General features: G+C 32.5%; 1 protein-coding gene across 15 annotated transcripts in view; it reads right to left on the bottom strand.

The window, feature by feature from the left end:
• Nucleotides 1-26889, bottom strand: part of LOC130452669 (coiled-coil domain-containing protein CG32809) — a 389513-nt gene that overhangs the window by 295291 nt on the left and 67333 nt on the right. Inside the window, exon 1 of one of the 15 annotated variants that reach the window (XM_056792053.1) lies at nucleotides 26404-26466. The exons of 13 other annotated variants lie outside the window; for them this stretch is intronic. The gene's annotated coding sequence lies outside the window, so the exon portion shown is untranslated. Of the gene's footprint in view, nucleotides 1-26280; nucleotides 26467-26889 lie in introns of those variants that run through there. One more of the 15 variants, XM_056792052.1, reaches the window with a different exon arrangement.

A 26889-nucleotide genomic window follows, 5' to 3' on the forward strand; every position in this document is an offset into this window, starting at 1 on the left:
TCACTAAATCAAGTGTTAAATATGAGTAATAAAAAGCCGTTTGATTTTTTGATTACAGATAAGCAGAACAGCCGCAATCTTGGTCAGCGTGAAGCACTTCTTTTACTTAATGTGTTCCTGTTGACAACTATAACTTTTATTCCATTATATATTTTGACTTAAAATGTTAATAATGTTAATAAAACAAAGGGATGGGATATTTCAATGATTTGCCCGTAAAAAAAATTGAAATGGCCGTAAAAAACATTCGAGAAACTAGAGGACTCCCTTGACTAACGGTAGTTTAAATATCAAGTTTTTACTGATAACAACCACACGTTCGAAATTGAGCATTCTTCCGATACAACTTTTAATTATTGTAATGCGTTGTCCTTTATGCGCTAATGTTTTAATCTGATATTCTCTGGACGAATCTAACCGTTTTCCAATCTAAACATTGTGCGTATCGTACGATGTATCATCAAGATATATAACAGATCCATTTCCACTTCTATACTTTTTCTTGTCCAACAAATAAATATATTGCCACAATCTTGAGTGGTTTGACTCCATTATTACATATCTTCCATCGATTTTACAGTATTTTCGACGGAGAATTCTCCACAAACACAAAAATACACTCGTAGGGCCGTAGATATATTTTATCCTTGATATAAACTATGTTTTTACGAGTATTAAGAAGAAATTACTATAAATTGATGTTAGGTCGACAATTCAATGTTTTGATCAAGAACCGAATACACTTTCTCAGCCAGGAACAAAAAATATTTGCCTTAAATTACTGTAATATAGTACAAGTAACATCCAAGACGTTCAGAGACGAACTCAGAAAACCCATTTCTAAATACTGACCAACCGTGGGACATGTCTCAGGACGTTGCATCGAAACAGTTGAGAAAAACTTTACCCCAAAAATAAACTGTAACAGCAAGTGAGATCCAAACACCATACAAGAAATGAACAGAAATGCCGTTAAATGGTATACGGGCGGATCAGAAACAGCAGACAGAACTGGAATAGGAGTGTACGGGCCCAGAGCCAAAACACTCTGAAAGTTTAGGCAGCGCACCAAGCGTTTTTCAAGCATAAATCTATGCAATTGACAAATGTATTCAGTTCTTACTAGAGATGAACTATCATTATCCTATCCGATAATTAAGTAGCCGTTAGAGGTCTAAGCTCCAATATCATGAGATCCATACTCGTTTGGGATTGCATAGAAAAATTAAACGAACTAGGCAAGAAAAATAAAAGTGAAATAAACTAGCTCATTAGCTCGCTAAAGCGACGAGCCCTTCATGGGACCCGAACCTCTCTTTGATATCAGCTATAAAACAAGAGAAAAAGCTCTAGAGAAGAAGGTAAATAGGAGCAACACCAATTATAGGGACAACCTACAGGGGCTGAGACAGGCAAACACTCTCCTGACTACAATACGAGTAGATCTACTGAATGTAATCACCTAAGTAAGAACAATCTATGAATAGTAACAGAAGTCCAATGGAGGCACTGTCGCACAGACCTAGCAGATAATGCGGCATGTAGTTTTTGTTGCACAGAGGACGAAACCTTTATCCACATTCTCTTGAAGTGTGAAATACTAAGGAGCTCCAGAGCACTACACCTGGGAGCGTATGAAATAGAAGACGAAGATCTCTGGCAATTAAAGCCATCCCATATTCTAGACTTGGGAGTGGGATTGTTGGATAACCTGTAAACACTGGGCTCTCCAGTATCGCAACAAGAAATGCGGACACAATACAGATATAGCAGTGTATGAGAGACTCCAAATCCTCTCATACATACATACAACATCTAAGACACCTATTTATAGGACTAATGATTTTGAACAAATAAATTTTTTTAATGAAATTTTTTAGCAATGACTAATGACATTCTGGCATTATAATTATTTTGGATTAATTACAAATCCATTTCTACTGATTATTTGGAATTACCAAATATGGTAGTAATTCTTATATTAAGTACCCGTAGTTTATTGGAATCCAGACAGAATTTCTTTAAACGGGCTATACGAGTACATGCTAAATCTTTTTTTTTAATAATCCTATTTTATGTTTACTCTCATAATCATGTACATAGATTCTTGAAAACAATTTTGTTAAATGTGAACTGAATAATATATCATAAAATGTTTGTCTTGGGGTAAGCCATCAGTTTGGAGCTCTAATAATTCCAATGTGGTGTGGCACTTAACACAAACGACACTGCACTGCAGTTGAGTGCTTATTTTTATTTATGACCCTCATTTACCATTACTGCACTCTAGTTACCTAATTTACCTTGGAGGTGTGGATGGTTGACGTTCACATTATCTTTATTGTTATATAGATAATGCCTCCTATGCGATCATGACTAATTTGAGCCATAAAAGTTTTAAGGAGAATATTCTAACCTTTTTCTGTCGAAGAAATAATGAATAAATTAAATTTAATAGACAAAATAATTTATGAATAGAAAAAAAAATGATTGCTATTATTTGACAGTATAATTATGAAATTTACAATTGCAGGAACCGTTTGTATAATGAAATATCTAACAAAGAAAGTGATAGAGACATATAGACAGAGAGAGAAAGATATTCGTTGGATAAAATTTGGTAGGATAAGGAAAATTTTCATTGGAGGACGGTTTGTAGAAGTGGGCCATGATATAGGAATTGCTCCTCTGCAGGGCTGGAGTTTAGCGAATGTTTAGAATTTTTGGCTAGAAGAAAACGAAAAGTCTGCAAGTAAAAACGGTCCTACTCGGTTTGGGTTTTATTTTTGATTTCTTAACTGGGAATTCGGTTCACCAGGTTACAGGAAAATTGCATAAAACCTGCAACACCGTAGATCGACGACAAGTGTGTAGGGTGGGTGTTGGAAATAGGGTTTAATCTGATGTACTCCAGTGTGAGGTACTTGGTTTTTGGGTAAAAGCGAAATGGATGTGGTCACCCACGTCGCTGGTCATGGTACAGTGACAGTAGAAAGATCGTATGTGGTTGGTGGTTTATCCAGGGTGACTGGGGCAGTTTCCTGGGGTTGTTTAATCAGTTAAAACGATCATCTGAGTGGACTGCAATCGGTGAACTACTTTCGAAGCATCCAAAGGCACAACAGTCAGCTGGGAAGATTATAGCTTCAGTATTTTGGGAAGCTCATAGAATATTGTTCATCGAATATCTTCAAAAGGGAAAGACAATCAATAGCGAATACTACACACAGTTTTTAGATCGTTTGAATGCTAAAATCAAGGAAAACGGCCTCGCCGAAGGAAAACCCACCGATTCACAAGTCGATATCAACGATGGACACCATCGTACAGATCAGATCTGCCCCCAGTGACTACTGGCTATTCATTCATCTGATTCGCCGGTAAGGCAAAAGACAAGTCCTTCTACAAGAATGGCATTGAAAAGTTACAGCAGAGTTGGAATGATTCTATTGCTCTTGAAGGAGATTACATTGATGAATAAAATGGATAATTGGCAAAAAATGTATTTTTATTAGTTATACACACGACTTATTGAGTGATAGCTTAGAACTGAAATTCTAATAATTTCTGCTTGAATGTCCCTTCTAACATCAGTTTCATAAAAAATATATAATATCCCTTTCTGTCGTGTTTTAGTATGAATTTCAATTTTTGAAAAATGAAGATGCTGAAAACAATCATGATTACACAAGTAAGTGGGAATATTACTATGTATGAATTTAATAACTAATACTTATACATATGAAATCAAGAAGTTAATTTTGAATATGTTTTATTGTCTTGAATAGGAAATAGTCAACATTTCATAATGCAGTCATAGTAAGGATTGGAAAATTAACAGAAATTAATCAATATATAATTTATCAAAGAAGTTATTATGGATGGTAGTGTTTATTTTGACTTTGTGTAAATGCTCGGTTGAAATACAAACATAAAGAACCGCTAAATCAATGTGAACATCTTGGTTTGATGAAAACATGTAGTGCACAAGATTTAAAATGATACAGATTGTTTAGATTGTTGTTGTTGACCTCCATTTTATGAAAGTAGAAAATCTGTTCAATTTTTTTTTTCTAGGAAATAATCGTATTAATATCTTCATCACACAATTTTCCATTGTGATATCATATTATTCAATTGAAGAAATTATCAAATAGGGGCAGCTCTTACCGTAAAATAATTTTAATCTAGAACCTCATTTAAAAGCCTCTGAACTTGTTTTTGGGGGTGTAACTTTCGTTCATTCGTTAAAGAATTCTATAAATATTAACCATTATTTTTAAATAGCGCACTCAATTTTATCATAAAAAACTTCTTCACAAAGTTATCGAGCTCCCTTCTTATTTCCCTTCTGAATATGCAAAAAGACGTGGTCCTTGAAGTTTCCTTCAACGATTCTTATTTTACACCATTTGAGATAATTTAAAATATACAATATTATACTGCTCACCCGATTTTTTTGCTAACTATTCAAATGTAGCTCTTTTGGCAATCTGCTTAATAGCAACAGTAATAAACATTTCTCATCATGTGAGATGACAATTGAACACCAGCAAGAACTTAATTAAAAGCGTGGAAACTCTTATGAATGATAAACAAGCAATAATAAAACACCTAAAAATAATTGATTTACAAACGACGTCAAAATATGATTTCATTCAAAATAGGACAGCTATACAAAGCTTCCGTATGGTATGAGGGCTGCAACTTAGGTTTCGGGATAGACAAATAAAAGCAAATATTCATAATTAGCATTTTTGTTTTTCAAAATATTCTCCATTAAGAGCTGTACACTTTGGCAAATTTGATTTGAAAGCATCAAACACTGCTATAGGTGCAGAAACGTTGACCTCGGAATTTATTTTTGATCTGCAGGAATAGAAGAAATCTTTAGGTCTGTATGGCGAATGAACTATTAATTCGAACTTTGTCTGTTAAAACATTTTTTGTTTGGACTTATATGTGAGAGCTGGCATTGTCATGATTGGTTTCCCTAATTTTTTCGAAAATTTCTGGCAAACAAATGCTGGCGTACTATTTAGAAGTGACAATTTACGTTTCTCTAATGGAACGGTGGTGAATGGTCCAGTTATTTCGAAAAAACAGGTGATCATTTGCTTAGAAGTGCTTCATGTGCAAACAATAAGTTGTAGACGAACTCAACAGTGAAATTGGATGAACTTGTTTTCTTTGACAGTAGAGTTTTTATATCTGACACAATGTTCAATACATTTGAAAGTGAAGTACTAAAAAGTCACTGCAAACTACACAGACGCGATATCATCTTATTATTGTTCTAATTTCACGATGACACTGCTCTCATCATGACAGTCACAACAGTCTCCCGTGCTTATTAAGACGTTATAATATATAGTGTTTTGCGAGGACAATTGGAACGCCTAACATTAGTAGTGGGTGGCTCTGGAGCGACCACTGCAACTGGAACCTCTGGTGCTTGATTCTGACTCGAGCCGGAACTTGAAGGTCTTTCCCGTTGAGTACAGTCAGAATCTAAATCATGAGTAGGTTGAAAGTCATGTAGGTTTGGAGGAGAATGAGCAGTCGAGGTAGCTTGCAAATAATCTCTCTCTGGTTCAGGGGCAAATTGAAACTTCTTCTTTTGAATTTCTGAACGCCGAATCTGGTCAATGTGACGCTTGTTGATCGTGGTCGAGCTGAACGATGTAGTGAAGTTTTCTAAGCTTCTTCAGTATGGTGCCAAGTTCCCAATGATTTCGGCTGTTGCATAGTACATCGACAGCACGCGATCTCCCAAGTACATCAAGGTAAAGCTCTGCTGGGGATTTTCCACAAACCAGTGGAATGGACCTGTATCTGATCCTCGTCGCCCTTATTAAGGTGTAGACGAACACAACAGTGAAATTAGACGCACCCTATTTCTTTGACAGTAGTGTTTTTATATCTGACAGAATGTTCAATAAATATGAAAAAAAGTGAAGTACTAAAAAGTCACCGCAAACTACGCAGAGGCGGTATCATCTTATTATTGTTCTAATTTCACGTTGACACTGCTTTTACCATGACTGTCACAACCATTTGGCACGTCTTGAAAGACCCATACAGTCGATTGTTGTTTGTGACTTGTTCCACTCATTTCGGTTTTACGCAAACTTTTTCATTCAGTTGTTCGTGAAAATGGGCGGTACGGATGATGTCTCGAGGTGTTGAGTTTCCTTTAGTTAATCCAGGTTTAGAATACGAAAACAAATCATTCACAAAATAAGGCAGAGTTTTTAAAACTTTGAAAATGCTCTCTAACCAGTCATTATCTAATATACGTCAATAAATGAAACAAAGTATGGTAATTATGAATATTTATCTTGGTTGAATGCGAACAAGGAGAGCATAAAAAGTACAAGGCTACAGAGTAAGAATGTGTCATTTAGATCAGACTGTTTTTTGGGCGACCATACTGAAAAAATTAGTGAATTTATTCTTACTTACTTACTCCCAAGATATTTATAACTTTAAAGTGTTTGAGGCATGGTATTCTAAACTCGAATATATTTTTTATAATAACCGAAAAATAAATTGTACATATTTCTTTTTTAGATTTGTCAAAACAAAACATTCAAAGTATTTTTTCGTATTCACTTGGTCCATTCTATTAAATGAGTTTCATAACTACAGAAATTTGGCTTAAACAAAAAGAAACATCTCTTATTTTCTTTGTTACACAAAACATAAGAGAGGAACAAGAGTATTGTGAGTTATTGTTTCTTCGTAGTGTGTTTACATTTACATTTAAATATTGACGGAGAGACAGCTCGACAAACAATAGATCTAAAAATAGTTTCGTTTATAAATTAATAATGAATCGTTGGCGAACCAGGAAAATATTTGATACATTTGCATTAGAGATATTTGTTTAAGAATAAACAGCTGACTGAAACATTTTAGAAATGACTTTGGTTAAGTTCTCATCAACATTCAAATCAATTGTAAGGATCGTATATGCAATTTGAATGATGAAGCAACATTCTAAACATCCGAAAATATGTTTCTCACGTGATATGTATTTTGGTTATCAATCTGCAGGGTAATGTGCAAATGGAAGGTTTTAATCGATTTTGATAGTTTTTCCGGTTTGTTGCTATAATTTTAGTTTTTTCCAAGTCCTCTGTATATTGTAAATTACTCATTTTGATTGAAACTGTTTTTAAGGACATAAGTAAAAGTTACCTAAAAGGTATCAATTGCGCTGGACGATTGTATGAAACGTATATCTTATTTACTAGAAAAACACCTAATATTTTCATTTTCATAATTACTACGCGTCCATCTTGCGCACAGCTTTCTCAAGTCGAAATTTTCAGTTAATAGGCGATGTACAGCAATTTTTGAAATGCCTATGTCTGGTAACTCGCGTACTTTCAGTCGACAATCATCCAGTACCGTTCTGTGGATTTTTTTCAACATTTCTGGAGTTTTCACCTCATTTAGTCGACCAATGCTATGCTGATCTTCGCAGGTCGTATGACCTCGTTCAAATTCTGCTACCCAATATTTTACTATCGACAACCAAAGAGCAGTCTCACCCAGAAAAGAATCTAGTTCAACATTAATTGTGGTTGAGCTAAGACCTTTCAAATAAAATTATTATATCATATACGATTACCAATTTTTATCATGTTCACAACTTCACTGAAAACGTTCACTTTTGATTGCTACCAAACAAATACTAAACATCGTGGTGTCTTGGAACAAATGCTTTATAGTTTGCGTAAATTCTAATACAGTGGTATTTTTCAAGCAACTACCGCCATCTCTAGGTCAGGCCAGAAACTTCTGTGGCCATCTTCGTAATGCTGGTCAATTATCATAAAATACTGACATTAAATGAAGTCATTACAATACTAACGAATGAACTTTGAAGAAATTTACACAAACCTTGAAAAAAATGAAAATAAGATCATTTTATTATTTCACAAACTTTGAGGAGAATCAACATACCGGATATCACTTGAGGACGATAATATTATATATAATCTTATGAAATTACTTCTTGGTCCCTATCAATATCAGTCAAAAAACTTGATTTAGTAACAATCTCACTCACATCTCGAATTTTTTCATCGACAACAACGGTTTGTATATTCAAATTTATATGAAAGAGGTACTTGTCCACCCATTCTAAGCAAAACAGATCGCTATTTGACATATACTCAAAAATCTGTGTGCTCTCGCTTACCGCAGGGTAATAAAAATCAGTATTAGTAAACTTACAAGAAGTTTTTCTTATTACAGGACTTGTTTCCATATTCTTAGTTTCTGCTGAGGTTTGAATATTTTTATAATCATTATACCAATCGACCTGAATACTTCTTTTATTTACTAAATCCATTTCGGTTTGTGTAGAATCAGTTTCTAAATTAACCCAATCATGAAGTGTTTGAGTTGCTGTTGACAATATTCTTATTCTATTTCTTTTATCAGTAGAACTTGAAGCAAGAGTTTCGGTATTTTCAATCAAGTTAATAGGCTTTGATCGGGATAACATTTCTATTTCATTGCTTCTGTTCTTATCAATTACTTTGAACGTAGATGACGTATTTTTCTTATTTAGCTTAGCGTCCGTTTCCAGTATACGTCTTACTATTATATCATTCAATTCCTGTGAAGTTTTTGTGTGGGGAATGTGTAGTTTTGAATTAACCGATTTCTTATTTTCAGCTATTTCAGAATGCTTATATAAGATACGTTGCGCTACTATATCTATTGAGATATCTTTTTTGGAATTATTAGATTCCGTTGTTGATACATTCACAGCATTCGAGCTATTGAAATTTGATTTTTTCTTGAAACGCATTTTCAAGTCAAGTACTTCAGCATGCTGTTCCTTTATTTTCAATCCATCACATGCAGCTCTAGAACTCTTTTTATTATATCTGGAAGCGTAACTTTCTCTAATCATATTTGTTATGAGGTTTACAAGAATTTTGACATATTAAGATGACGTTTATATTTCCTATAACTATGTCAAACTGACATTTCATCATAAAGCTTGACATTTTTAATGGTGTACGAATTCACAACGTGTTGTAATACGAGTTCTATTAGAGTTGTTTACAGATACTTGAAACATGCATCTTGGTCATAAAATGGCATTGAATCGCGACTCGCTTCGACTTTTGGCGAATTTCGTGAAGGTCCTCCAAAATCGGATGTTGTTCCTAAAAAACATCGAAGTGTATTGATTTCGATAGAAAATATTTTAAAAAACAAAAAAACCATAACCACATTTGTCTATCTCAAAATTTAAGTAGCAGCTCTCTTATAACTTTAAATAATATGCATTTGAAAATAATTCCGTCTGGAGTTAGCTACAGGGTGTATTTAGTAGCCTAGTGGCCGCCCTTGTTGATCCGAAGGCAAGGGATGAAGAAGGGGAGTTTATAGGTGATGACAGCAGCCTGCCTATGGTAAAAATACACTCAAGCTCATAGATCCAATGCAAAAGACTCGGAACCGGACGGCTATCATGGCATGACACGGCACGAACAAAGCAAAAACGAGTATGAATGACGAATATGCTGCAACTAGGGTATTAGAATGTTGATTCATGGAACGGAAAAGACCAGGAGATAATATTGTAGCTAAATCACAGAACACATTCTCTGAAAATAAAATAAAGAAGAAAGATACCGCTAAGTATGAAAACTAAATCCGGGTTTATACCAAAAAAAAAACCAAAGATCCAGTGCTGAGGTTGGCCAGTTACTGCATGAGAGATTTGAGAACAGTAATAGCCAATATCAAATACATAGATGACAGATTACTATGCACAACGTTACCACATCAAGGACTCCTTTCTCTTCCTATAAACTATTGAGTGTAGATTGTTTCAGAATAGTTTCAAGTTCAGAAATAGGCGAAGCCATTGGATCTTCAATGCTTCCGAACATTCCAAAAACGCAGAGATGCATTTAGAAACAGTTTTCGGCATACTTGTACTTGCAAGGGATTCTCATGAAAAGAGTTATACTTAAGAATACGTCTGCGAGGTTTCTGCTGAAAAATAATTTTCCAGATTTTAATCGGAAAACAAGCAATGGAAAGAAGGAAAAGAGAGAGAGACTGCTCTGATTGCTGAAGTGATCAGGCAGATTCTGAAAAGATCAAATACAACATCATATTCTCCAAAATTGTACAGGTCAGGTGCTTTTACTAAAGAAGATATCAACAAAAAAGCGTATTGAAATAAGACAGGAATTTGGGGAAAATTGTTGAATAGATGCTAATTAACTCAGTAGATGGATACCGCACTCAGAGTATTGGGATTGATAAAATTTGATAAAACCATACGAAACCTATACGAAAAATTATTCAAGTTACATGTCTCTCTAAATATCGTCTTATTATCTTTGAAAAAATGCTGCAGTGTACTATAGTGTTCAAGTTTATCGACAGCATGGTGACCGATTTTTCTCTAATAATCACTCATATATCCTCAAAGGATACTATGAAAAATGATATATCATTTTTATTTATAATGGATTAGTTAAGAGACCATCCCTCGCACGTATGGCGTAAAACATGGAAAATTGCAGATAAACGAATCTTCCGTCACGATATTCGTGGAGAAAATGAGATCAGTATAGAACATCAAGAATGCAGCACATACAGAATCTTAAATTAAGCCCAATAGAAAAAAAACAGATACTTGAAACCAGGCATGCCTGAATAGGGGTGTCCACTTAAAACATATATCGATATGTATATTCGTTGTAAAACATCGACTTCCAGCATCGATTTTTATCGATATATCGCTAGAAAACATCGATATTTTTTTACTATCGAATACTTTCCACTAAAGTTTAATATTACCTCATCCAAGGGAAAGGCAAAGTTTGGTGGTCCTTGATTTTTTATGTGTGAATGTAGAATCAGAGACTAGACTAACATAGCTAAACTAGTAGTGTAATGATAGTGATTTTCCTTGAGTAGACGAAAAAATAGCATAGAACCTGCCTAAAGAATATTGATTTATTTATATATCATTAAAAAAATAATAGATTATTTTAATCACACACACGAACGTAATATTTTATCAACCGTCTCGTATCTCATACTAATACGGCGCAGTAATTCAAACAACAATTATTACGTTCGTTGGTTCGAGCTAGAATTATTCTGCTTTTGCACTTCGCTTTGTTTTCGGTATTTGTGCACAACAGCAGGATTGTTTCTGGCGGTTTGGAGAGGCACTTCAGTTATTGGTAATACAAGTGACTTCTGGCAGATGCTCGAAGCGTCTAATAATTAACCACAAAATATTTTGATCAGTCATACAGCAAAATATTTCATTAGATAATTAGTTTATGTGGGAATGTTTTCAAGAAAATGTTTTCTAATGAATGATTAATACACAGAGATAAGAAATTATGATTCTTATGAATCATCGAAACCGTATAAGATTTGAATTGCGGAACAGAGATATCCTATATAATAAAATGTCAATAAAAGAATGATTTGATGAAACGAAAACGTGGATATTAGTTTAAGATTACTTCATATTCACTTAATATTCACCTAGCAGACATTGAAACAACATATGAGTTCTATTAAAAGTAGCTACACCACATAATTCAACATTATCTGAATCAAGTATCAATGGATCGCTAGACTTGGCGATATTGGAAGGTAATTCCGTTTATGTACATTGACATCCAATTTTTTGGTATACATATGTTTACTATAAGTAGTCTTCGTAGAAAAACTGAGTTTTATTCGTATTTTTTCACTATTATAACCTGGATGACTAAAATACTCTTTTAGTGTTCAAATTTTATACGCACTTTTGTTTCTGTTCTACTGTCTTGTTCTTGGATGGGTAAATGAGTTTTTCTTGCCAATACATGTAAGGTACAACAACTCAATTTACAGATTCAATGAAAACTAAGATCTTTTTTTCATTTTGTGTCTCGACAACTAAGATTATTGACACATACAGTTATGATGCAATTATTAACTAAACTACGACACCTTAAACATTAAAATTAACAAACTGTTTAGATTACATACATTAAGAATTTTTATTTTAGCATATAGATAAATGTCTTTCAAATTAATATTAATCGTCGAGGCTTCTGTTGCAGCTTGATCTGCAGGTTCGTTCCCATGTATGTCAGTGTGAGACGGTACCCAGATTAGAGTAATGGTAACACCAGAGCTTGCAAGACGCTCAATAGAGTCATGAATATTTTGAATGATGGGATGTACTGGATATATTTGCCTAATGGAGTCACTTCTGTGTATATAGCTGCTTATTTGTCGTGTGAGGATAGGGAGATCAAGGCTTGAAGGATTGCATATATTTCTTCTGTGTAGACGCTAGCAAACGATGGTAGACCATATCTCTTGAATATTTGATATAAATTGGCTACGGTAAAACCTACGTCGATCTCAGATTTTGAAATCTTTGCTTCGGTATATCACTGTGTATTTCATCTTGGTTATTGCCTTTTCCAAGGAGGATAGGATGAGATTGGAATGGGTTTATCCATGAATAATCAATAGGTTGATATTGATATTGGATTTGAGTGATGATCGAATAGCTGGAAGTGATTGGAGTTTAGAAGAAAAATTATTGGTGTCGGATGAACGATTTATCAGAGGATAAACTGGATTTTCAGGTTGTGCTGACATTTTGCACAGTATGCCATGAGAAGTAGTTCAATCATAGAGGAGGTTCATCTCCGGTACAAATTTTTCGATGTTTCGAAAAAAAAAATCAATTTACAATTTCAATGAAAACTAAGATCTATTATCGACATTTATGCACTTAAAAAAATGTGTGATCCACCAGAAGTTTTTCGTGCTACATAGTAATCTGCAGTAATCAACGAAACAAAGTTATTGCGATAGAACAAAGTTATTACGATCCAATATTTCTAAGCGGGTGGCATTTTGCTTGAGCATTGAGCAATTAAATGTTTAAATGTTCATTTGCGACAATTTTTGTTAATTAAATTTATTTCCAAAAGTATTTTCAGAAGTAGACAATGAACCAGTTTCCACGTCACTGCCACTAATTGTCCACAAGAGTGCAAGAGATAGACTTTGAGTAGCTTGACCAATAGAGTGTTGCCTTGAGATTAGGTGATCGGCTTCATGCCAAGGGAAGAGCTCTCATTGCTCGACCATTTTGTCCGTGACTCTGAGTAGTATTGGGAGTGTTTATTGGGTTTCTGCTGGATAACGACATTTTATGGTAAGTGTGCATTATATTTGCACTTATTCTGTTATTAATATTTGGTTAATAATATTTTAGCAGTACGGCAAGAAAAGTTTCAAATATTTTTTGGTAAAAATAGAAATAACTATTATCCTCCTGATATCTGACCGTTAATAGGGAGATTTTTCTCACATTTTTTAGTTAAAATCGATTAATTCGTCATAAACATTAAGCTCTTATCTATGGGATGCTCTGAGATTTAAGTGGTTCGTATTATTTTGTAACTTATCGCCAAAAACTGTTAAACCAATCTGGTATGGATATCTTAAGACGTTAATAAAATTTTCCATTATGTAAATTCTTTCCATTGAAAAATATCGTCGCAAAAGCTTTCTGCGGTTAAAAGGCAAAGGTGAATGCTGTAAATAAAGCGTATGGAAACGATCATGCAATTGGTGATGAATCTGAATCTGTTTGGGATGTGTCTGATCTATCCAAGGTGAAAGTGAATTCAAAAGATGATTTCAAAGAAATTGAACTGTCTGACGCATGTCCACTACGCAAGGAAAACTGGTATAATATTATTTATCAGACTCCAGAACACTCTGAAGACGAATATGTTATGGATGTTACAAAACATGGTTGCTCAGCCAACAAAGAAATCTAGCCCGTTGAATGCGAAGATTTTCTACTGATAAAAGTTCATGCCACACGTTTGTGTAGTTAATTATTCACATGACGATGGAAATCTTAGAATCACATTCTATTAAAAATAGAAGAATATTCCGTCTTGAAATTAATGAAATTAATTGACTCCACAGACATAATTGATATTCTTCCTAAACCCAAAGTTGCAACAAAACGAAGATAAACGTGCTACGATTTTGAATTAGATATCATTGCTTTGTTATAATTTTAAAATAATTCTATAACATTAAGTTGAAATGGACTCCTGTCACTATGAGTCAGATCTCAATTAAAAAGACTGTCAAATTAGATTTAAAAATGCTGGAAATATCATTTAGAATTCATTCTGGAAATTTTAATAGCATTGTTTTGTATGGTCCCAAAACTTTAGATTATTTTCTGAAATCATACAATTTACAAGGTAGAAGAAACAATTGATATATTTAACGTAATTAACATAAAACTCAATCAACAATTATTCATATTAATTAAAAACCGATTGTGAGTTACATGGAAAAAATTCCAGAAGATTCTTTTAATAAAATAGGATCAAATGTCATAAACACTTTGTCAGCATCTATTTTATTATAAATACGAATGTTGTAAATAATTTTTTAATAAATTTAGTTCATTCAATGAACGAATTATAGTTAATTCGCTTGATTAATTAATTTTGTTCATTCAACTCTATAAAATTATTGTAATTTTGAGTTTTTAAAAACATATTTTCGGCCATCGAAAATATAATTGGCGCAGTCAGTTAAACAGTGCGGTCACGATTTTTCACGCAAAGTGCGATAAAACGGTCCGACTACGTACTTCAGTACAGCAGCACTAGATCTACGTTTTCAACGAGGAACTTCAGGACTTCAGATAGCTAAAGATGAAACTAACAACGATACTAATAATACCACTTATTTACAAGAAGACTAAAACGAAAGACATAGAAATCACAAATGTAAATAATTTATTATTACCTATCAATTTGGGAACAGGTACCCTTATTTATACGAAACATACATTAATATATTATATAGACTTAGACTATATTCATAGATAGATTGACAGCTTAAAACAATATTATTATAGTTTAAAAAATAGTCTATCACAAGCGAACGCCACAAATCCTATTTCGTATCATAATTTAACTGAACAATTAATGAGTAGAACAGAAATTTTTATTGATACTTTAGATAAAAAATCAGAAAATATTTATCCACTTTTAAGATTAAAAAGAGGCTCAATTAATGCAGTAGGAAAATTAGATAAATGGCTTTTTGCAACTTTAGATTCAGATGATGAAGAAAGATATGATAACGCTATAAATGTTTTACAATAAAATCAAAAACAAATAATTCACGAAGTTGATTTGCAAATATCATTACATAAAAAATTGATTATCATTATAATAAATCGATTATGACTTTATGGAATAATCAAAAGAAACTTTAGAGAAATTTCACATTTCAATAGAAAATAAAATAATAACTTTGAATAATTTTATAACATTTCACAGTACAATTTCACAGATTAATCTGGACTGCCAGAGTTTAATCACATTGATTGATAATATTGAAAACGCGATAACATTTTCCAAATGAAATACAATTCACAGGTCTGTTATATCAAGTCAAGAAATTTTAGAAATGATTAAATATTTAACCACTATGTATAAATAAGAAAAAATCCTAAAATTTAATAATATTTCAATGTATTATTTCTTTCTGGGCTCACAAGTAACCTTTTCCAAATCCAAAATTATTTTTGCTACCCATGTTCCAGTCCTGAAACCCAAAACCTATGAATTGGCCAGAAGTCAAGAAGTTAATTTTATTAAAGAAGAATGTCCGGCATTAGAAGAAAAATATTATTGAAAAAAAACATTTAAGTTGAAAGATAATTGTACCATAGTATTCTTAAATGGACGCTCTCCTGAAAATTGTATTGTTAGTGATATAAATCTTCAAGAAACTATATTAGAGCAAGTGACGAACAATGAACTTTTAGTGATTCCAGATTTAGAGACTGAAATGATTTCCAAATGTGTTTCGGACCGTTACTTAAAAATAAACCATCCATCAATTATCAAAATTCCAACAAACTGTAATATTCAAATAGAAAATGAAATTTTCTCAACCAACAAACAAATTAAAAAAGGAAAATCAATAATATTACCAAAACTAGACTTCAAGTTTTTAAATAATCAAATTTATAAATCTCCAAATTTAACTAAAATAGATTTTGAAAAATTATATGAAATAAATAAAATTGCTAGAAATATGAAACCAATTGATCAAATTTATAATCCGCAAAGCCATGTATCAATAGGACTATTTACATTAATAATAATAATTTATGTAATTTTAATAATATTACGTTTAATTCGAATATATAAAAGAAAATTTGTGAGAAAACAGAAATTTAAAGAAATCGAATAAGAAGAAGGAAGATAACAAGATATGAAAAATATTTCCGTCATTTTTCATTCTTCTTCAATATTCCAGAAGATTCTTTAAATAAAGCGCAATAGTATCAAGTGTCATAAACACTTTGTCAGCATTTATTTTATTATAAATATGAATGTTGTAAATAACTTTTTAATGAATTCAGTTCATTCAATGAACGAATTATAGTTAATTCGCATATGAAATTAATTTTGTTCATTCAACTCTATAAAATTACTGTAATTTTGAGTTTAATGAAGTTTTTAGAAACATAATTTCGGCCATCGAAAATATAATTTGTGATAATAGTCCATAATGGATAACTGTAGCACTTGAAAATATCAATCATTGTACTACTTTATCAGCTAGTACTTTAATAACATCTGTTTTTTCTAATTTTTTAATATTTTCAAATGTTTAATGCAGAACGTATGCATTCACACCAATTATATTGAGGATTCGAGAAAATAAGGAAACTAATTTAAGGTTGAATCGTGATTGTTTTGGTTGATACAACTCCATTGAATTATTTCAAACAATAACTGGACGAAATAGTTGAATTTGAAATATGTCACCACAAACAGAGAGGAAAATGTTATTTGCAACTACCTTGCAACATGAATATATCTAAGACAGCGTTTTTGCTGTTTGGATTTACATGATTCAACTCTTATTCTCAAATCGAATTTCCTTAGATATTTTAATTAGATTCATAGTCCACTTTAACAGTCATGTCTTGTTCGATTCCATCTACTTTCTCTTCTCTCGCTGAATGTTCATAAATTGTTCAGATGTGGTTGAGTCATTGGACTATTTATTAAAATCATAGCAATCTTCCTCATTTGTACTCAACTGGACATTTGAGCAAGACTGACCTTGACAATTGGTGCACGCTGATGAATACAGTAACGCGACTTTTTTTCAACCACATTTAGAACTAAAACCTCTTTTGCAATTGCAAAAAATAGTGTTGAAGAGATTTTCTGGAGCAGGTGGGAGTAGAGTTTTAATCGGTTCCAGAGTATTATCTACCAATTTCCAACCCCAGTCTCCCTAACCATATTTGAACTTGATAATACACTCCATTTAAGATGTTGAATAGCAGATGACGATGTTGGAACTGAAGATTTAGCACTAAAAGAAACAGGTAGATATATAAACGAGACCTACATACAATAGGATGGCCAGATGTTTTCACAAGGCCACGTGGGTAGACGGGATTCAGTTAAGGGCTATCTTTTGAATAAATATTTTCAGAATAGAATAAAATAGACAAAAATAGGTATTTATAATTGTCTTAAGTGCCTGATTATGTATATACGTGGCCTATATGTGCATATCATTTATAATGTGACTCTTAGAATTGCGATATCTCAGGAATGGTAACTTTTAGGAACCATATGTAGAGAATTTTAAGAACTACAACTTTTATTTGAGGTGCTTTATAAAACCCAAAAAACCTCAAATTTTAACCTTTGACCCTGAATAACTTATATAACACACATATCTCTGCAACATTATTTGTCTTTCCGGGAATTTTTGTTATTTGACCATCATTTTTATGTCTAAATTGACCGGACTAATAATCAACTTTCACTTTCATGATATATATCTTTTTCTTATTCTATGTCTACTACTTTTTTAGGTTAAATTATAACTTTATTGCTATTAGTTTACGATACCATCTTATTATCCACATTTATCAGGATTACATCAGAAGAGAAAAAATTTGTGAACTTAAAAAGTCCGATCAGAGACATAAAGTTAACGGATAGAACAGTTTATGGACTTTTTTATAAAGACCCACTTATTTTTGGCTCTTGAATGAAATAACTAGTTGGCAGGATATCAAAAAATGTCAGAGAGTTTTTGTAACTGCTTGAATAATAACGTCGCATAACAAACTTTATCGTATTTCTAGGTTATCATGAAAAATGTTGGATCGTCTTTAGTTATCTTTCGTATCGATGTTGGTTGTACATTCCATACATTACTGGATGCAAATAATGGAATATTAGAAACTTTTAATTCTCTTTCCATAGTCTTCCGACACTTATCGTATTCTTCTTCCATTCCTCGAGTAGTTCTCTTTCAACCACACTTATATAGTTTCTCCCTGATTTTTTAAACTACTTCGTTCAGATTTGTTAAACCATTTCCAACCCGATTTAAATCACTTCAAAAGTTTGCTATTCATATTTACTAGATACTTTCTTATTTCTTGTGATTACGCTGTTTAATGATAAGATTTTCTTGGCGCTCTCTCTTGTTATAGGATTCCATTTGTCCATCCACTAATTTGCAATTCATATAGTAGTCGATATCCACCATTTGGGGTCAAAATCAATTTCCCCCGAACGATAAACGAGGTCTCAAAATCGAAGCATATTAATTAACGGTTCTATTTGGAAATATCAAGAGACTGTTTGGATTGTGTTATATGTATGTTATAAGAATGTCTGAATTTTTCGTAGGTAGTAACATTGTTCTACTTTCGGAAAACAAAGTAAATAAACGTGCAAATGTACGTAAAAGATGATGAACTCATGAGTGTGAAAAAGTTCGTACAATAAAATTATAAAGACTTTAATATACTTTTTGACTTGCTCTTTGCTTAACGTATACAATTTCGGAAGATTAACTTTTCAGATGTTAATAATAATTTTCTAAGATGATTATATTATTAGTTTCTACTTTGATTCTATTTTTGTCATCTTATATACGACATGTGGTTATTAAGTAGCGACACTAGCGCTACTACAGAAAAAGTAAACATGCGTCAAAGATTAACGATAGTTAGCTGTCGGGCTGAAGCCTATTCTTTCAAATGCAATGTCAACCGTGTCTGTCGACAAACCAGTGTAGCCGTTACCTTCGTTTGTATAGGAAACTATTGGTAAATGATTGACGTAAAAATAAAGCAGAGGATTGTTGCAAAATTTCATATGCAACCTCAACCGAAATTTAAAATTTATTGAAACAAGTGTATGGCAATTGATGTTTGTCACATCCACGTATTTCTGAGTGGATTAATCGTTTTAAAAATGGTCTAAAAGATGTTGAAGATGATTCACGTACAGGTTACCATTCCACGTTGTGACGGTCGGTTAAGTATTAGAGAGATTGTTGAATGTATAGAAATTGACAAGAAATGTACGCGGCAAATTTTACGCGGAAATTTAACATGCGAAAAATTTGTGCAAAACTGTTACTCAATTCCTCACATTTGCTGCGATTGAAAAGGTAAAAACGTGTGACACATCTTGGTTTTTTACCTATGATCGCACTCCAGCTTTGCCAAGAGCCAAAAAAGTAAAAAATGAGAATCAAAATTCAAAGCAATGATGATCTTTTTTCGATATACATTGAATTATATACTTTCACTGGGCTCGCGTCGGAGCACAAACGAGCGCGCGGAACCTTAGTTTTAGCATTAAATTAAAATCTTGAACATTAGGGGTATATTTCCAAGAGTTGACTTTTCTTATGGAATATTTCTACCTCCTAACGAATATTTTCGTTTTATTGTTCAAATACCTTATTTTTTTCTCGACTACTACGTTTATAATATTCGTACTCTTTCTAGTGCTTATCCCTCTTGTATTATTGATAACATTATTAGTAGTTTTATATTCTCACGTTTTTTAAATTGTTAACTAGACTAATTATTACTTTCAACTAGACTTTCCAATAATATTAGATTGAGTGTTACTAATCTGTAGATATACATATCAGCCTACGGTTATATGTACTGTTGTTAAAAGGATTCGTCATGAGTAACTAAAAATATTTCACTGGCGGCATGTGTTCAATGTTCTATAAAACACATTATAAAATTCGTATTTATAAATTACGATGAACAATATTTTTTTAAATGAATTTATACCACTTTGTTTGCTCAAAATTTAAAAACACAAAGATTGTTAGTTTTTGCTTGGAATTGATTTTGAGAACACGGAAATATGCACTAAAATAATTTAACACATTAGTTAATATAATATTATAAACAAAATAATAAAAATATTGTGATTAGAAAGTTCAATTTGTTTGTTTTTACATCTGAAATGTGGGTAGGTAAAATGTAGTTTGAAATAATAAAACAGTTAAGTAGTTGTAGCACAATTTCATTCTATGAAATCCATTTCTTTCCAATATGTGATGATCATTCAGGAAAAGAATTAGTTAGCTTCGAGCATTTCATCTTTTTCTTCGTGTTTCTGAATACCCTAAACCTGAGTGGATCAATAGGAAACACGGCGAAATGAATTTCTATCTTATACAGACACTCTTTGCATATGTATGTTTCAACGTCATTGAAAGTCCTATGTCTATACTGCAACAGCAATGACGACGCCGATTGTTCCCTCTTTTACTGCCATCGGTGGAACACACATAAAAAAATATGCCAAAGAGACGCAGACTGGACTAAAATATGGAGAATATGTACATAAGAACTCAACTGTAACATTATAAAATAATATTTTGGACTCGAACATTTGAATTAATGCTCACACGATCCCAAAGGTTTAGAGAGATGGAAGTAGAAAAAGGTAACATAACTAAGCTGGAATTTCTGGAACCGTTGGTGATATTCATACTGAGCACACTGTTTACACTAACACTACACCAACATTCATTCACAATTACACTGTTTGACGCTCGTTTCGAAAACCAAGAAGGTAAACTTCAGTCCCTGAAGACTTGGTTATCAAAACACGCGTCAGACAATTTTATTCTGAGTGTTGATATAGTGGTGGTGTGAACAGTGTATTCAGTAGAAAGAGGTGTGCTTTTAGTGGGTAAGGTGTGCTCAGTAGCGAGGAGTCCCACATATTATAAGTAAATAGTTATTTGTATGTCAAGGACTGAAAGTGCTACTTTGTTGGACGAGTCTGAAAATTGCGAGACGAGCAACAGACGAGTCCAACAAAGTAGTAGAGATTTCAGCCGCGGCGTACACAACATTTTTTAGACGATACATAAGATACAAAACTTTTTCAATTACCATGAGAAAAGAAAATAAATAATAGAGAATTATAAACATAAAGTGGCGGGGATTCGGGTAACTTTTCATCGCTGATGTTTTCTTTTTTATCATCATTCATTATTATTGATTAATTAAGACAAAACTTCGGGTATAAAAATAATTTCAGAAAATTAAGAATTTAAGGTTATGCAAGATCATCGAAGTGAAACCTTCAATTATCATTATTGAAGTGGCTAGAGTCTTATTTGAGGACGTTAAAATTGTCCACTCCAGAGCGTCTTGAAAGTGTTTTGTAGTACGGAACTGTCACTTTCACTACATGGAGCTCTCAAAACGCAACTTTCGGTATTTAATGAATACAGAACGAACAACTTTCAGATGGCGTCGTCTAAAAAAGAATTTGAAAGGCCTATATCAAAAGGACAAAACTAATTATTATTCATGCTAACAGGCTTTAATCTAAATACCAAATTATGGAAAGTTTCGATAAATTGATTATTAATTTGCTTGCACAATCTGTGACAGGGATCCTTATTATAAAGTTCGACAAGATAACGCACTGAGTTCGAAATTTAGCGAAGAAAATAGAGGGGTTGGGGTTTTAAATTTTGTTGTGCTTATAAGTTATATTATCGCTCCATCATTTTCGGGACCGACCGACACTTCTTCTCCCGGCCGGCGATATGTCTCTTGCGATCTTTACTACCCTATCATCTGTCATTCTACTTATATGGCTGTTCCATTATTTTTTTCTATTTAATAACCACTCGTTAATCTTCTCCACATTACACACCTATCTGAGGACTTTAATTACATTACCGCTCATAGAACCGAGGTTGTGCCTCGGATAAACAGGACGGATTTAAATTTACTTAGATCTCAAAATATCAAGGCTGATTTATATAATACTGTTAAACTGCCTAAGCCAAAACATTCGAGAAATACAATATGGAAATAGAATTGTATAATAACTTTCTTACCGCCAAGACTTAAATCCATTTCAATCAATACGAGCACTATATGTGACATAGGGACACTTATTAGAGTATGTAGTATATGTTGATCTATCGTGTACTTACTTAATCTTACTTTCGATTACTAATTAATGGAATGACCGAGAGCAGCTTATCAAATACTGCTCCTTACCATTAGTAGCCATTTACTGGCACCAATTGGAACAAGTTACGACCCTATTGTAGCCACCTGTAAATGTCCATAATCCGCTTACATTGACAGAGCTCGTTCATTAAACACCGAAGAAAAAATTAGACATTGGTTTCAAGAGACACTTGATCGATCTACTAATAAATGACCTAGTTGTTCTAGAATACCCGGAAAGAATATGGAACATGGATGGAACGTCATTCTATTTATGTCCCAAAGATGAACTAGTTCTAGTTGAGAAAGGTCGCCCTGTGTACAATACTTCTTCAAGCTCCAACAACAGAATATTTGACTCTCTTTCTGTTTCAAATTCTACACCTACTGATAACGTTATGTTTTTTTGAATTCTTCAAAACTTTAAACTTCAAAGACGATAAATAATTTCAATAATAATTTTCTCGTGATATCAACATATAATTTTTGATTAAATATATACTTTTGAGGCTTAAATTGAACATTTAACATGCTACACTTAAGACATATGATAAGTTCAAGAATATTTTCACTTTTCACATTAATTTCAATCGATTTTATAGGATAGAAAATTAATTCCTTGAATAATAATTCGGTTTGTAATACGAATTAATTTATTGATGATTATGTATTACTAAATACATAATCATCAATAAATTTTCTCTCAATGTGAATAATAGAAGTCGTTTAACGTATTCGTAAAGGAAATTATTTGAAAATACATTTTGATTTGTTGTGATTCATAGTAATACTTAAAATCAATCTCACAACAAAATTGTTAACGAAATTATATGTATATCCATTTTAGTTTATGAATGACATGAAAAGAATTCGGGTCGAAGTTTTGGCACAAAAATATTTAAGTTTCTAGATTATTCTTATAAGTTTTGGAAAATATCTACTTTTTCTTATTAAAATGTAATTGAAAGTCAGAACATATTTTTTTGTTCTTTTGAGGAAAAGAGTCGATAACTGTGTACTTATAACATTCTGTCTTTACATTGAGACGTATAAAACGTAATTTTCGAAAGTATACTCACAACTCACAGAAACATCTTTGGAAATGGTAATCATCAATACTATATACAATAAAGTGTGTGATATGAATATACAGTGTGTTTCCGTAAGCTGGAACCATATGGAAAACTTTTTTATTAATGGTTTTATAAAAAAAAGTTATTCTTTATAAAAAGTTCTGCATGGTCCAAAAGTTAAATTGCAACCGTCAGATAACAATTTCTTGAAGCAGTATACGAGGTTTGTCGAAAATTTTGAATTTTGTGCAAGGGTAAAGCATCTTTATTTCTCACAATTCAGAAAAATGTTTTAGAGGGAAATTGTCGTAAATCAAAAGTTATATTCAAATATTATTTTAGGGGGATAAAATTTAATGCAATCTAGGATGCCCTGACTTGAAGTATGTGATAGTGAATGTAGATTGAGTTGTTATTTATAATATTATAATAAAAATGGCAAATTTACTAAATCGTGAAGAAAAAAAGCCGTGAGCAGCAGAGCTCCATCACGAAAGTCGAATTTTTCGTCGAATGAAGAATTTAACTAATACATAAACACATCTTTCCATAAAATGAATTTCTTGGAAATGATATCAATTCTCAATCTTATTTCTTTATATGGAAAATTTGCTATTCCTCAATAACTTTTCATTTCACAAGTTAACTCTCTCTCTCGAATGAAAATTCATAATTTCAATAGACCCGGTGGTCTCGAACCCTCTTGTTCAATTCCAATTGACAACAAAGAAAAAATTGTCATAATGACAAGAAATTTTCGAAAATGGAAGTAAAAAAAATCACCCTAGCAACGATCATACTCGTATTATTCATTAAATAGGAGGCGGTCCAGTTCAACAATTACAACGATCAAAATGATTTCGGGCGTTTTGTGCTAAAATAACTGAAGAAGAAAACTTTGAACTTGAGAAAGCAATTCTTCAACATAACCCCTACTTGCATGCGAAGTTCGAACACTCTAGTTAAACATTTTCTGGTCAAAAAATAAGAAAATATAACAAAAATGACCATAAAATGGAGAGGGGTGGAGATGGAAAGTTTCGACCTTAGACAGGAAATCATCTCGCAACTAATTGAACCTACATGTGAAATTTCATTTTTCAGTCGCTTTTCGTTTGACCTGCAGAGGTGAGCAAAGGTGAATAACCACTTTTTTTGCACTGCGACCCCTCGAAATATTCATTTGTTCTCAACCAAACTTTAATAACATCAATCCGCCGCCAAAAAAGCCATGTATGCTAATTTTGAACCCATAGCAATTGCTCGAGAGACGAAAATAAGAATTGTAGCTTAAACAGATAGATTTTCTTCTAGTCATGCCTACCGTAATAGTCTTGTGTTAATTATTGGAGATAATTACAAAAAAAGGCCGCAAATATTTTTAATAATAGACATCCGCATAGAAATATTAGGCAGTCAACAGTTACAGAAATTTTAAATAAATTTCAGGCTAGTGGAAGTATAGAAAATAAATTTAAGAGTAAACGCCGAAAATGGCTTACGAATGAAGACACTGAATTTGAAGTGATTCAAAAATGTCATTAAGAAAAAGGCCCTCTGCAATCCAAACTACTTCAGCAAGTGAAGATACAGTGACAAATATTTTGAAAGGTAATAAATACCATGCATACTAACCGCAATTTGTACACACGTTATTACCAAGGGTTTGAGATATTCGTTTTAAATTCTACGCTATGATCCAAGGAAAGTTGGATGAATACCCGTTTTTTACAAGAGCAATAATATGTAATATAATAACTCGAAACCAATATTCATTTAAAACGAACGTATAGTGTGTACAAAAAAAAATAAGTTCTAATTTTTTTTCGACATTCCTTAAATGCCGCACAATACTTACAATTATTAGAAAATCAAGTATGTAAGTGATTTTTTGCACGACTTTCCGTTATAAGAACGTATGACAATTTGGTTCCAGCAAGACGGTGCTTCCATCCACAGTACATTTAACATTAGAGTACTCTTAGAAAATATGTTTAATGGGAAGGTGATTCACAGGTATACAGATATTTTTTGGCCTCTTAATTCTGCTGATTTCACTCCCCTTGTCTTTTTTATGGGGTTACTTAAAACAGAAGGTTTATCAGCGAGGACCATTTGATAAGGTAGACCATTTGGAGAGGATTGTTTCTGAAGAATATTAAAAAATTACTCCAAATATGATAAGGAAAGTAATACAAGAGTTTGACAAAAGAACAATTAAATGTTCACGAAGTCGAAGGTGTAGGACATTGAATTAAAATTTAATTATGCATTCATCACGTATGTAAATTGCAAGGTTGTTCAAAAACAGTAATAAATAGAAAGGTTGTCATATTTTAAACAGGTAAAAGAGATAAATTCTATCCAGCCAGAATAATTACTACGTAATGATTAGTATATAATCACAACACCTGAATTTTCATAATAAATGGCGGTAATTACATATTCAAATATAACTTTCAATTCAAAACAACTTTACTTCACAACATTTTTCTGAATTGTGAAAAATAAAGATATCTTACTCTTGCAAAAAATTCATTCATTCATTTTTTTGACAAACCTCGTATACTGCTTCAAAAAATTGATATCTGATAACTGCATTTTAACTTTTGGACCTTTTATCAGAAATAACTTCTTTTCATAAAACCACTAATAAAAAAGTTGTTCGTATTATGGTTCCTGCTTAAGTAATCATTAAAAAATAATTCTAATATTTGATATCTGTTGCTATAATTATAGAATCCTTTTTAAAGTATAGATTTATGTAATACTCTCCATATTCATAGCAATTACCTGCTCCGTTTCCCCCACACAACAATCCTTGTTATTCACACAGAAACAAAAACACAATTACACCGTTAATTAATGCAAGTACACAAAATCAACACAGAAAAACCGACACTGATGAAACTCTACCGTATTTTGTTTATAGTGAAAAACTCATATTGAGTTTAGACAAAAAATCGACGTCGGAACGCCGGTCGTCGTCAAATGAGTAAGCGCCGTGTGATAAACGGACGCCCGCCGATACGCTAGCGACGGCGGTGCTTGATTATAAATGGGGGAATAGAAACTACGTTGCGATGAAAGAACGCCTGCGCCGTTATTTAAGTTACCCTTTAAATTCAAACGTATCCGATGGTGATACTTAGGACGGTCAGTTTGCACAGTAAAATGCTAGATTATAGAAAAGAATACTGATACTAAACTATACTCCTCCACAGACGCTGAAGAATGTCTTTACCCTATTCTAGTATTATGATCTAGCGATTTATATGAAAAACCTACTTCGATACGTCCCCTAGATTACGAGTATAATAAACTGAAATAGGAAATCTACTTGAAACCTTTTTCCAGTTAGTCTCTAAATGGTGACGAGATGGTGTAGAGCTTTGAAGTCAT

This window comes from Diorhabda sublineata, chromosome 2 (genome assembly GCF_026230105.1).
Source record: "Diorhabda sublineata isolate icDioSubl1.1 chromosome 2, icDioSubl1.1, whole genome shotgun sequence".
NCBI lineage: Eukaryota > Metazoa > Arthropoda > Insecta > Coleoptera > Chrysomelidae > Diorhabda > Diorhabda sublineata.